Consider the following 13,972-nt stretch of genomic DNA (forward strand, 5'->3'; position numbering starts at 1 on the left):
ATGTCCCTCGTCAAACTTGAACTGTACATGTTTCCACATGTTTGTTGGGCGCTGTCCGGGCTTCAGTGGTGAGTGAATAAATAGACACAGCCCACAGCTGACATTCTAGTGGCCTCGTACAAATCAATACATAATTGGAAACTTGAAAGTTCCAAGAAGGAAAGGTGTGGGAGTGACTGAAAGTGAACATGGCCAGGTTGGAAATGGGGCAGAACTGCCATCAAAGGTTTCCCAAGGAAGCACTGTCCATGCAGATCAGAAAGGTGAGACAGATCATTAAGTGGCTGAGAGAGCCCTCCAGACAGACCCTGAGCCCCAAGTGGGCAAAGGGCTGCCCTCCCCACCTGGTGAGGGCTTTTGCTGCCCTTCCTTGCTCTGCCCTGCAGCCCTGACCCAGATCCAAGTAACCTGCCCCCCAACCTGTGTGTAGAAAGTCTGACTGCCAGGAAACCACAGCCTCCAGTCCCTCCCCCTGAGAGCTTGTTAGAAACTCTGGCGCCCCACCCCATACCTACTGAACTGACACTCTGGGGGTGGGCCTGGCACATTGTTCCCAAGCCCTGCCAATAGTCTGAACCTCTGAAGTGGCCTCCCACCAGGTCATTGAGTCTAACTAGGACCTTGCCTCAGCCACTGCAAGACTGAACTTGCCCCCTCACAGGCCCAAGTCCCTGGGCCACCCGACCTGTTCCTTTGCTGAAGGACAATAGCCTTGAAGCACACCTCCCTAAAATGACTTCCTGGAGAACCTACCAGGGCCTGTGCCCCTCCTGTGGCACATCCATCTGTAAAATCAGGGCCAAGGGAAAGGAGACAGCTGAAAGAAAGTCCATGCCCAGTTCTGCACATTCATTGGGGAGATCTCTCATTTCAGTCATCTCTCCACCTCATTGACATCGACCTAGTTCATTTAGCAACTGGCTCTGTCCGCACCTGGGTCAGGTGTACTGGGACAGCCTAGCTGATCTGTCTGTCTCCTCTGATCCAGCCTCTATGCACATCCTTCCTAAAACAGGCCTAGACCCTCCCTCTCTTCTACTGAAAACGCTTCAGTGGGTCCTAATTTTCTCCTGAACACATTCCACGGCCAGTCCATCATGGCCTGTGCTCAGTCCACCTTTCCAGCCTCTTCTATTGGGCTTCACACCTGCAGTGCTCCACCCAAACTGCTCATACCCTGTCATACATCCCTTTGCTCAGGTTGTCCTGGATTCCTGCAATGTCCTCTCCATATGTCCCCAGGTTCAGAATGGCCAGCACCCTTTCACCCAAAAGCCTACCCGGATCCTCCCAATTGAAAACCGTGCCTGTTCTCTAGGCTTCCAGCCTGGGAATCTCAATCTTTGCCTCATTTAGTGTATTCCCTCTGTGTACTTTCTCCCACCCCCACCAGCCCAGGAGCTCTTATGGCAGAGCCAACCAATGTCCCCACAGCACAGAATGGGCATTTAGGAAACACGTGCAACCACCTGACTGGCCTGGAATCCTAGAGTAACCACAGCAACAGACGGAAACAATGCAAGGCCTGGGGAATGGAGCAGCCAGTGGGACTGGTTGGAGCAGAGGTTCTGGGCCCGGCATTCATGTGTGGTTTGGGAGGTCTGTGAACCACATAAATTGGATGCAGCCTTTGGGTCACCTGTAAGTGTGTTTCTTTTGGCAGGAAAAGAAAGGCACATAGCTGTCATCTGCTTTTCAAACATGACTGTGGCCCAATCAACATTTGAGCCAGTGGAGTGGGGGCCAGTAGCTGTGGAGAAGCCCACTTTGTAGAGAGGGTCCAAGAGAGAGAAACTGAGGGACAGAATGGGCCTCCAGGCCTTATCAGCACTCCGTCTGCATGTGTTCCTAGACCAGAAGTGCTTGTGGCCAGCTGTTCCATCTGTAGAGTCTGTGACTCTAGGGAAGGACTGGAACCAAGGCAGAGGATGGCTCAACAGACAGGACAGGAATGGTTGAGGCCTCTGGCCACAGCACTCCAAGCTCTGGTATGCATTTCTGTGCACTGACAAGTAGCTCAGAGCTTCCTCTCTCCTTGGTGTGTAATAGCCCTTGCTGGTGGAAATTTCTCCCTTCTGCTAAACTGAAATACCTCTTGATGTGACTTCCCTTGCTTTCCCTCCCTCTATCCAATCCCAGCAAACTAGCTTATAAGCTTCTCCTGTGGTCCTGCTAGGCCCACAGCCTCCTTTTCATTCTAAACCTTATCTCCAACAGCATTTCATCCTCCCAGCTTTCTCTCAAAAGGGTCTCTCTCTTTTGGCTTCCTACAAAGCCTGGTCGCCATCAAAGCACTTCAGTTATAAGGTAATCATCAGTTTAGCTGCCCAGTTCTCCTATGTCCGCTTGTCAAGGGCCACGGGCTTTTGATTTATTTCTCTGTCCCTGGATTCATATTCAATGCCTGCTCCTGGAAAGGTGCCCAGTAAGTGTAACCAGACTGGAAGAGTATTTAGAGGGGAAAGCTACCAACACCCACATTGACCAGCTGGGGGAGCTCCAGAGAGAAGCCACAGCCAAGGACATTCAGGCAGTTAGCAGATCCCTGGCTAGACCCTGGGTCCTGACCTCTGAGGCCAGTGCACTGCAGGTTACCCATTTGATCAGGGGTCCTCAAACTACGGCCCGCAGGCCACATGCAAATACAAATACTGTATTTGTTCCTGTTTTGTTTTTTTTTACTTCAAAATAAGATGTGCAGTGTGCATAGGAATTTGTTCATAGTTTTTTTTAAAACTATAGTCCGACCCTCCAATGGTCTGAGGGACAGTGAACTGATCCCCTGTTTAAAAAGTTTGAGGACCCCTGCATTTGATTCAAGCAGCCTAATGCAGCAAAGGTGCCCAGGTGGGGAGGGAGAGACATGGGCTCTGATCTGAGGCTCTCCAACGTGAAGGGCTTGAAGAGCACAAATAGTTAGGAATGGAGAGAAAGAAAAGAGGCTTTGCCCTAGCTGGTTTAGCTCAGTGGATAGAGCATCAGCCTGAGGACTGAAGTGTCCCGGCTTCGATTCCGGTCAAGGGCACATACCCAGGTTGTGGGCTCGATCTCCAGTAGGGAGTGTGCAGGAGGCAGCCGATCAATTATCTTCTCTCATCATTGATGTTTCTCTCTTTCCCTTTCCCTTCCTCTCTGAAATCAATGAAAATATATTTACAAAAAAAAAAAAAAAAAGAAAGAAAGAAAAAAGAAAACAAAGCTTTGGGAGATACTACAATCTTCCCTCACCAGCACTGCTTAGTTATTGATCATAGAAAACCCAAAATGATGGTGGAGCCAAATTAGAGCCTTCCTTTTGTCAGATCTGCCTCTCAACCCCAGGAGGTTTGCTCACATTTGCTGCTTCGGCCCAGAGATCTTTCTAGAGTGACATGGATAGGGAATAAAAGGAGAGAGAAGAGGGTGAAGTCCTATCAGCCTTTTTTCTGTACTGCAGCCTGTCTTCCAGCACCTCTTACAAGATGCCTTTTTTATCAACTTCTGGGAGACACACACACTATTGGCTTTGTTCTCCATTGGGGCAAGGGGGTGGAGACCATCAATTCAGGAAATATTAACTGAGCACCTGCTGAGTCCAAAAGGATGCAGAAGTGACCAAGATAGAGCCCTTACCCTCTGAGTCCCACAGAGAAAGTAATAATCCAAGTGCTCCTTGACTTAAGAGTAAGGGCAGAGGTCTTAGCGTGATACATGGTCTTCATCAGATCCTGGTTTGACCAGAGGTACTTTGAGAGACATTTGGAAGAAAATAGTGAAATTTGAGTGTGAATTGATATTAGATAATATTAGGAAATTATTAATCATTAGGTAAATTAATGGTATTGGGGTTATGTAAAAAAAATCCCTATTTTGTAAAGATGCATATTAAACTGGCAAAATGTCAGGAGATGTATATATAATTTCATTTTAAATATTTAAACTATTTCAAAAAACTAAGGTTGGCAAATTAACAATTGTTAAACCTAAGTAATGAGTATACAAATGCTTATTATATATTTCTCCACTTTTCTGTACATTTGAAATTTTTCATAATACACAATTCCAATAAAGCAGTTTTCTAACATTAAAAAAAAAGAGAGAGCAGAGTTCTGCAAATGGTGAACTCAGGGTCAACTCCCACTTGCTGTCCACTTGGGTCAATAAAGTTTTATTAGCACCCAGCCACATTCATTTATTTGCATATTGTCTATGGTTGCATTCATGCTACAATGGCAGAGTTGACCGGTTATTGTGTGACCCACAAAGCCTAAAATGTTTACTATCTTCCCCTTTACAGAGAAAGTTTCCCAATCTCTGCTTAAGAGTGACTGATAAACCAACAGGCAAATGAAAAGATGCTCAACACCATTAGTCATTAGGAAAATGCAAATCAAAACCACAATGAGATACCACCTCACACCCACTAGAATGCCTACTAACAATAACAACAAAATGAACCAAAAGAAGAAGGAGGAAAAAAAAAAAAAACAAGATGAGATCAATTTGGCCAACCTGAGCAGAGAAGGAATGGCATTCTAGCCTTTGGCTGAGGCAACCACTGTGGGCTATGGCTAGAAATGGTAGAAGATGAAGTTGCAGGGGTCAAGGAGCTTGGACTTGATCACCCCCTAGAGAGTGACATGGTGACATTTGTGTTTGAATGGTGAGGGGAGAGTGCAAGGTGAGGAACTGGAGGCAGGCACCAATGGCAAGCTACTTCTGCAGTCCAGGAGAGAGGGTGAGAGTGTGTCTGTCACAGGAAACTGGTTATGGGGATACAGAGAAGAAATAGTCTGGAGATGGTTCTGGGCTAGAATAGACAATACTCAATGATTGATTGGATGTGGAGCTAATGGACAGGGAGGGATCAAAGAACTAGAACGTTTACATTCTGGCCACAGTGAGTCTGAGGAACCTTGGGGTTCTAGAAAGCAAGAGATCGATATTTGAGGGGGCTTGGCATACTGCTGCTACTTGAAGTCATGGGAACACAGGAGGATGAAGGACGGGACCTGGAGGATTAAAAGGTGAACTCAAAACTAAGGCATCAAGGAAAGCTAGGGAGAAGAGTGGTCAGTGGTGTCAGCAAGTTCAGAGAAGCTGAGGAGGCTGAAGGCCAAGAGTAGATGCCCAGACAGTGAATAGAGAAGTGTCCCTAAGGTCTAACAGTCACAAATATGTTCTGAGCACCTCCTGTGTAACTGGCCTTGTGCTAGGGGCAAGGGCACTGTGGTGAACAGTCTAGATAAGAGTCCTTGTGGAGCTAATGACCCAGCAAGGGAAGGGGAGGTAGTCATTAATGGAAGAATCACAATTTATTCACCTGGACTATGTGGTCACAGGGAAGCTATAGAATGAGGCAGCAAGTGCCATCCCAGCTGTGGTACACTGGTGCTCAAGGCAGATTTCCATGAACTCTTTATGAAACTTGTCTCTTTTCTTCATCTTCCCCTACATATTCTTCTTTGATGGTCGCTTTCTCGAAGGCAGATTTTCTTAGACTTTGGGGACCCCTCCAGCTCCCTCCCCAGACAATACTAGTCATGCTGTAGACACTCCAGATTTGTTGAATGGTTTTGGTAGGAGGGGATTAGAGAAAAGACCAAAGATGAATGCTGAGCGAGATGACAGGAACAGAGTTATGGGAAGGCTGGCAGACAGCTGGCTTTTTTTCAACACCTCCTCAGCCAGCACATTCCCAAATATACAGATGGACAGACACATGGACCAGTGTTCTTTCCTTTGATTGTCACAACAAGCCTGTTTATTATGATCTCCACTTTGTACAGGAAAGCCCGAAGCCTTTAGGCAGTGGTTCTCAACCTTCTGGCCCTTTAAATACAGTTCCTCATGTTGTGACCCAACCATAAAATTATTTTTGTTGCTACTTCATAACTGTAATGTTGCTACTGTTATGAATTGTAATGTAAATATCTGATATGCAGGATGGTCTTAGGTGATCCCTGTGAACGGGTTGTTTGACTGCCAAAGGGGTCGCGACCCACAGGTTGAGAACCACTGCTTTAGAGGAAGGGCTTTCACAAGACATGTAGCTGGTTGGGGCAGAACTGGGCCTTAACCCCAGGCTGGCGGCCCTCTGGCCCAACATTATTTTTCCCAATGGCCTTTCAATTTCCCAGGGTAATCCTGAGTGGCCTAAGCCCCTTCCTTACCTCTCCCACTGGGTAGGAACACTGGATGTGTGAGAGTCCTGTGGTGACTATAAAAAAATTACCACAAACTTAATAGCTTCAAACAGTGCAAATTTATTCTCTTATAGTTCTGGAGGTCAGAAGTCCAAAATCAGTTTCACTCAGATAAAGTCAAAGTGTTAGTAAGGCTGGTTGCTTCTGGAAAATTTGAGGTGAAAGCCCATTTTCTTGACTTTCTCAGCTTTGAGTGGTTTGGCTTGTGGCATCACTCTAATCTGCTTTCATTGTCATATCTCCTCAAAACATGGACACCTCTGGGGGCCATTATTCAACCTACCACAATGGCTAGATGTACATAATATCTAGAAAGGGACCCCTCTGGGCCAATAGTCAGCAGGGCGGGAGTGTCCTGGCAAAACCAGTCAGGCATGAGGTTATATCTGAACCTCAGTACAAGGTAGTGAGGCAACTAGCTGAGTAGGTAGCCTGGTAGAGTCACGCCTGAAGCCTGATCAATATAGGCAGATGCACCATAAGAGGGCGCTAAGCAAGCTGCTTAAGCATGGAAGAAAGGCACAGGTATAAGGCAGGCCTCCTGCTAGAAGGGGGACCAAAGACCAGACAAGTTCCAACAAGTTCCAAAGCCATGAATCCAGGGTGTGGCAGCCTCTGCCAAGCTCACTGGGGGAGGCAAGCCCCTGGGTAGAGTGCCAAAGGACTGTCTACCCAATGCTCCAACTTACCTCTGACAGGCCAAATGCTTTGAGCAAACTGTGCTGGATCCCTGCAGTCATCTGCCAAATACTATTCTAATCATTCCATGGCTAGTTTGGCACCAACTGATGATTGCAAAACTTGTACAGAGGTCACTAATAGAATGATGCTGGCTTAGAAGGTGCTGAGAAATGTGGGTGGGTCTGTAGGGCTGGTTCAGAAAGGCCTGAGAAGCCTGTGGCCCAGGTGAACCAGTGTTTGTCTCAACATTGCCTCCAGGCCCAGGGCTGTGACCTCTGATCCTGGGACTTTCATCTTGGGGGGGGGGGGGCCACTGGGAATTGGACACGCCTCTTTGTGCCTTGTTTGGGGCTGGGATTAGCTTTTGGAAGAGTGAAGCTCAGAGGCTAAGTGAAGGCTGCCCAAAATAAGGCCATCTACTCATAGCCGACCAAAGGGGCTCCCAACATGGGCCCAAGTGGAACCAAGACCAAGCCTGAAGAGACTGGGCCCTGCAAGAAAGGCAGGGATAAGACCCAAAGCTCCAAGGCTCTGCTGGTAGTTCAGCAGAGGTCACCCATGCCACTGCAGACCTAAGGGCTCCAGAGGTCTCCAAAGCTAATTCTTGCTCAGACCACTGGGTGCTGAGGGGCCAATTTCATTGTGGAGGGGCACAAGATAACCTTTGACATCTATAGCCTCTCTAGACTTGGGGATCCATGGGCAGTCTTCTCAGAACATTTACAGGAAAACCTACTAGTTTAGGAGGCCCATTTCTAATGGAAGCATTTGGGAGCTCTCCTTGGAATGCCTCCTGCCCTCTGCCTGGCAAGTCTCTACTGGATTGGCAACCAGGCCAGGTGAAGTTCCCACTGTGCCCTCCTCTAGCCTCCCACTGTGCCTGCTCAGAGCTTCCTCCACTGATGACACCAGCCTAACATGTCTGGCTCTTGTATCTACCTCCCTCCAGGCTGAGGAATCCTCTAAAGCAGGACCTGTTCATAACCTCCCTGTGACCCCTGCAGTGCCAGCACAGGCATTAGCACCCTAGAGCCTGCCTCTCCCCATACAGCTTGAATGCTCCACAGACCTGAGCTGAAGGGAATGGAAGGGAAAGCAGAAGCTGCCTTGGGGTTCACCAGAGGAATCCTTCACTGTGGTAGGCCGCTAGCATGAGAATCCAGCAGTGAGAAAACTGTAATGACCGGGGACTGAAGGAATTCTCCAGGACCCAAGTTCATTGGGAATAGTCAAGCCCCACCCAGCATACTTCTGGAGCCAAACTCTAGCAACCCCTCAGGCTAACCTTCCTCCTCCAGTGTTTGAACTCAGTGAGGGAATATAGGCCAGCACCTTATTGTTCCGATAAGGGGACCAAGACTTAGGGAGAGCTGAGATTATTTCAAGAAGAAAAGTCTAGCCCAGCGGTGTGGCTCAGTGGTTGAGCCAGGAGGTCACAGTTCGATTTCCAGTCAGGGCACATGCCTGGGTTGTGGGCTCGATCCCCAGTAGGGGGAGTGCAGGAGGCAATTGAACAATGATTCTCTCTCATTATTGATGTTTCTATCCCTCTCTCCCTCTCCCTTCCTCTCTCTGAAATTAATAAAAACATATTTTTTTAAAAAAAGAAGAAAAGCCCATTCATGAAAGAAGAGCTATTACAATGACAATCCCGTCCTGGAATCTTCTGTCCAGCTCCTTCTAGAAGCCTTTGGCCTTCTCAGTCAATTCCAGGCTCCTATGTTGAGGAAAGGAGTGAGGGAGGGAAACTCATAGGAATGAAGCACTTGTAGCCACCAGAGATCAGATGGGCGGTGTTATGGGTTTCATTGTGTCCCCCCAAAAGATACTTGTGAATGTGACCCAATTTGGAAATGGGGTCTTTGTAGATGTAATCAAGTTAAGATGAGGTAATTCAGGTGGGCCCTAATGCTATATGATGGTGCCCTGTGAGAAGAGAAAACAGAGACACAGACACAGGAGAAAGCCATGGGGAGACGGAGGCACAGATTGGAGTGATGTGGCCATGAGCCAAGGGATGCCTGGGGCCACCAGAAGCTGGAAGAGGCAGGAAGGATCCTCCCTTAGAGGGTTCTGAAGGAGTGGCCCTGCTGACACCTTGATTTCAGACTCCTGGCCTCCAGAACTGGGAGAGGAGTAATATCTGTTGTTTTAAGTCCCCCACTGTATGGCAATTTATTGTGGCAGCCCCAAGACAATCTGCAGACTCTTTCCCAAGCGTCTCCTAGTAGGCTCACAGCAAGTCAGAGGCAGAGGCCTGGCCAACTTCCCATTCCAATGTCAGTGCCCCTGTGCTGCCTCTCCTGGCCTGCTGCTTCCATCCAGTCATGAATAAACAGAGCTCCTCAGCTTCAAAGTACTTTGGACATACTAATTAACTCTTGGTTAATTGGATGAAATAATGTGAAGCTCTAGTGACATCATCTCCATTCTGTGCCCAGATTTAGCCACAAGTGAAGTCTGGTGACTGCTAGGCTATGAGCCTTGTCTTGTGGTAACATGTTGTGCCTTTCACAACTGTTCCACGAGTCACTGGTCAGGGAGGCCCCCCAACCCCCCTCAGCTCCACAGGCTTCAGAATGGCCAGCTTTAGGGGACTCTTCACCAATCAAGCATGCACAATCCAAGTGGTTTCTGTGATTAAGTGTGTGTGTGTGTGTGTGTGTGTGTGTGTGTGTGTGTACTACATACCTCTGCGCTGTCCCACATTGCTAAAATAGTCTTACTGGCAGCTCTAAACAAAAGCCTACAAAAACTCAGGTGTACCTTCAAATCTTCCATAGAATGACCCTCAAGTTCTGTGGCCCTCAGGATCTGTGCACCTCCTGCCTTACACAAGAAGAATTTATCTTCCCTTTATGTTCAGGACCCCAGAGGGTGAGCAAGACTTGAACTGGCAAGTAGCTGCTTATAAGGCCTAGAGGCAGAAGCCTGTCCCAAGTCAGAATGGGGAGGGATTCAGACCAAGGCTTGCAGGTCATAGCAGGAGGGGCAGGGCTGGGGCTCTCCTGATTGCACCGGGCTTCCAAGTAGATAGAAATGCACAGGCTGTGGTGCACAGAATCAGGGGACCAGGACTGGAGTTTTGCCTTTGACTCTGCCACAAGTGAACCTGGACGATAGCAACAGCCCTATCCCAGGTTTCCCTGACTCCTTTCAGACTCCCCTTCATCCTCTACCCAACATCCAGGGGCTCTTGCTCTCATCTGTGTGCCCCAGCAGGTGGGCTGGAACATCATCTGTGGTACAAAGGCCATCATTGTCCAATAACAAAGGAAGGAAGGCCATCCCTGCATAATTCTCTTCCAATCTTTCAGAATATGAAAAATGAAACTCCGAATTTGGTGCTCTTGTGTGTGTTTGTAGTTGCAGCTCATTCTCCCTGCTGTGGAGTATTATAGTACATGAGGACACTGCAACTTTCTTGTTCTGTCTGACAGACACTTTGGCTACTTTGGGCTATTATAAATAGCGCTGCTATGGCTATTGTTGCACATGTCTTTGTTGAACATATATATGCAATTGTGTTGAATGTGTGTACCTGTATAAGTTTGCTGGGGCTGCCGTGACAAACTACTGCAGTTTGAATAGCTTAAACAACAAAAATGTATTATCTCCCCGTTCAACCTTCACCCACCTTCCCAGGTTCACTTGTGGCAATGTCTCCCAAACACCATTGTTTATCAGATGCATATTATAAAAGAGCTACATTTACAATGTTTAAGAAAATGAATGAGATTTCAAAATAAAATGTCGACAGAGAACAGGACTGAAATCATATAGAGTATACCCTCTAACAAAAATAAAATAAGCTACAAACTGATAACAAAAAGATAGCTGGAAAATATTGACATGTTTGGAAATTAAGCAGCATGCTTCTACATAGCTACAGGTCAAAAATCATATTGGGAAATTAAAAATATTTTTAGTATTTTAATAAGGAAAATACTACATATCAAAACTTGTGGGATATAGTCAAGATCATGCTTAGAGGGAAATTTTAGCCATAAATATATGTGGTTGAAAAAGAGAAAAGGCTAAAATTAATGAGCTAAGTATCCATCTCAAGAAATTAGAAGGAGAGGAGCGATTAACCCAAAGAAAACATGAATTAATGAAGGTAAGGACAGAAATTAATGAAAAAGAAAAAATACGACAGAGAGGATTGACAAAACCAAAATTTATTCTTTGGTAAGAACTCTTTAAAAATTCAATTAGCAATTAAAAGCCCCTGCCCCTCGCCAACCTCATGATGGTCATTTTTTTTTAATATATTTTATTGACTTTTTACAGAGAGGAAGGGAGAGGAATAGAGTTAGAAACATCGATGAGAGAGAAACATCGTTCAGCTGCCTCCTGCACACCCACTACTGGGAATGTGCCCACAACCAAGGTACATGCCCTTGACTGGAATTGAACCTGGGACCTTTTAGTCCGCAGGCTGACGCTCTATCCACTGAACCAAACCGGTTAGGGCCATGACGGTCAATTTTACATGCCAACTTGTCTAGGCTATAGTCCCCAGTTACTCCATCAAACACTGTTCTAGGTATTGCTAAAAAGGTATTTTATAGATGTGATTAAAGCCCATAATCAATTGACTTTAAGGGAGATTATCCTGGATAACCCTGGAATAGTGTGGCCCTGATTCAATTCATTGAAAGGACTTAAGAGCAGAGCTGATGTTTTCTTGATGAAGAAATTCCTCCTGTGGATGGAAGCTTCAGCTCCTGCCAGAGGGTTCCACAGCCAGTGCTATAGATTTCGGGCTTCCTAGCCAGTCCCCACCATCATGTAGCCAATTCTTGGCAATATATCTCTATATATCTCCTACTGATTCTGTTTCTCTGGTTGAACTCTGATACATCTCCCCCCAAAACAAAATTTCCAGGCCCACATGGTTTCAGTGGTGAATTCCACCAACAATTCAAGGAAAAGATTCCAGTCTTACAAAAAGAATACTCTGTAGAGACTAGAAAAAGAAGGAAGGTTCCCTAATAGGAACAGAATGGAAAAGGAAAATGACAGGCCAATCCCACTGATGAGCATAAATGCAGAAAGCAACAAAGCAAAACAGGCAAACAAAAATATTATCCAAGTGACCATAGGCAAAGGATCTTATATCAGAACCTAGGGTATCGGTGCAGGGGTGCAATTGCAAACCAGGTCTTGGAGGGCCAATGGCCTTAATGTAAATGGTAAAATTCAATTTGAGAATAGTAGCACACCAACAGTCAAATTTTCTAATGAAATGCTTTTTTATTTTTTAATTGTTGAAAGTATTACATGTCCCTTTTCCCCTACTCCCATTGAACTCTTCTAGCCTATCCCCATACACCCTCCCCCAACCAACTTTTCACCACCCCATTGTCTGTGTCCACAGGTTATGCATGTATGCATATACATTCTTTGGTTGATCTCTTCCCATTCACCCACCCTCCATGAAATGCATTTTAAATGTGCACATCATTCAATTGTACCTTTGATGCCTTTATGCCACAGGATCCAAGGCTGAGAATCTGAGTTGAGGAAGGTTCTTGGCCTCACAACTGCTTGGGCTCTACCCCTGCATTACTTCCCTGAAAATCCCCCTCACTTGAAAGCCACAGTCCTCAATCTTTGCCGCATACCTGATTCTTCAGGGACATTTGCTAAAGATGTGAATTGGAATCGTTAGACCTCATTTCTAAGTCGAGAATTAAGAGTTCTGCGGGAGGAGCCTAGGCATGTGTATATTTCAAAAGTTATCCCAACATCTCGTGCCTTCTAGGGCTTTCAGAGCCAGGTAGCTGTGTCTCCTGAGCAAGCTACTTTCCTAAAAGGCTCTGGCTGCCTTGGACTGCTGTGAAATAACACACTCCTCAGCTGTGTCACCTTGGGCAAATGCCCTCATGGCTCTGAGCTCCAATGTCCTCATCTTGACCATGGTAGCATTCTGGCCTATAGGAGAGGAAAGGGTCACTGTTTTTCTGGCTTCCAGGAAGGGCCCAAAATGTGCTGAAGACCTGTGGGGAACAAGGGTGGATTCCCTTGGGAAGCCTGCAGTCCACAGGGTCAGCTCTGCCTTGCTCATTCCCAGAAGTAGTAACGCTTCTGCTAGAGGGCTCAGTTGGGGTGAGCCACCATCTCCCCCTGCCTCTTCACCGAAGACAGACAGACATGGGCCATTTCCTGGAGGGGCTGGTGAGGTGCAGTCCTCATTCTCTTTGTAAGCAGTCAGATATTCAAGGTCAGGCTGCTCAAATGCAAGTCATCCCCTGATCTGTTTAGAAATATCCTGCTAAAAGCCAATCATATGCTTCTTTTTTAAATGTGGTATCTTGCACAGATGTTTAAACTCTGGCATAAGCAGCAGGTTGCAAAAGCCTCTCTTATAGTTAAAGCCTGCAGGATTCCAATAATTTAATTTTGACCAAAAGAAGAAAGCTTCCTTACAAAGTGGCAGGAAAAAAGGGGATCCAAGCCCCCTAAAGGATTTTCTCAGGACACCCACTAACTGAAGCACTTAGCATTGTGCCTGGCACATAATAATCCTACAATAAATATTAGCCTCACTATTAGTATGGCTAGCACGACTCCCACAAATTCCCCCTGGTTCCTGATTCTGCATGTAACCTGCTAATTGAGCAGTCTGAGCTCAGTGAGGTAATAGACATGGAAGTTAGGAGTCAAGGCTCTAAAGCGAGACAGCCAGACTCAGATCCACCTTGTGCTTGCTGTGTGACTGTGGGCTTCAGTCTCCTCATCTGTAAAATGGGAATAATCATAGTATTTATCTCATAGGGATGCTTTGAGGCCTGTATTGCCACCTTTTGTACATCCTGGTGGAAGGTATCTGGCCGCAACTATTGCTGGCTGTCTTTAGCCTGTAAGAGCATTTAATGCCTCCGGTTCTCAACCAGGGATTCGAAAAGCACCTGACTCTTAGTGGGAACAATTGTTTTCGAATGGCTCCTGGTATCATTTGGGGAGCCAGCAGGTCATCCCCAGTGGGTATTCCATTTCCCCTCTGCTCCCTGCTCAGGCTGGGTTAGTAGGTTTCTGCTCCTTGCAACCAGATGAATCTTGACAAATGTAACTGTTATTGCCTGATCTCTGACCCCTTC

This window comes from Myotis nattereri, assembly GCF_964212035.1.
Source record: "Myotis nattereri genome assembly, chromosome: X".
Taxonomy (NCBI): domain Eukaryota; kingdom Metazoa; phylum Chordata; class Mammalia; order Chiroptera; family Vespertilionidae; genus Myotis; species Myotis nattereri.